Source organism: Nematolebias whitei, chromosome 21, assembly GCF_014905685.2.
Source record: "Nematolebias whitei isolate Nwh7 chromosome 21, NemWhi1, whole genome shotgun sequence".
NCBI classification, from domain to species: Eukaryota; Metazoa; Chordata; class Actinopteri; order Cyprinodontiformes; family Rivulidae; genus Nematolebias; species Nematolebias whitei.
Window position 1 is genome coordinate 34,689,122 of NC_056518.1, and position 981 is coordinate 34,690,102.

Genomic DNA, 981 nt, shown 5'->3' on the forward strand with positions numbered 1-981 from the left:
TATAACAACAGTTATAATAAATATAACAAGAGTTATAATAAATATAACAACAGTTATATTAAATATAACAACAGTTATAATAAATATAACAACAGTTATATTAAATATAACAAGAGTTATAATAAATATAACAACAGTTATAATAAATATAACAACAGTTATAATAAATATAACAACAGTTATAACTATAACAACAGTTATAATAACTATAACAACAGTTATAATAAATATAACAACAGTTATATTAAATATAACAAGAGTTATAATAAATATAACAACAGTTATAATAAATATAACAACAGTTATAATAAATATAACAACAGTTATAATAAATCAATCAATCAACCTTTATTTCTACAGGTAAATCCCATTGAGCCTCGAGGACTCATTTACAAGAGAGACCTGATTTCAACAAAGAAAGATGACAACAATGGACAACAGCAACAACAATAAGCAGTTATAAAAACTCATACTAGTTTTTTTTTTGTTTGTTTGTTTGTTTAACAAATAGGATGGCTAAAAGGAAAAAGGTAACAAAACAAAAAAAAACCAGCTAGATTCCAAGACAAATGTATAAAAATAAATATAACAACAGTTATAAAAAATATAACAACAGTTATAATAAATATAACAAGAGTTATAATAAATATAACAACAGTTATAATAAATATAACAACAGTTATATTAAATATAACAAGAGTTATAATAAATATAACAACAGTTATAATAAATATAACAACAGTTATAATAATATAACAAGAGTTATAATAAATATAACAACAGTTATAATAAATATAACAACAGTTATATTAAATATAACAAGTTATAATAAATATAACAACAGTTATAATAAATATAACAACAGTTATAATAACTATAACAACAGTTATAATAAATATAACAGCAGTTATAATAAATATAACAACAGTTATAATAAATATAACAACAGTTATAATAAATATAACAACAGTTATAATAAAT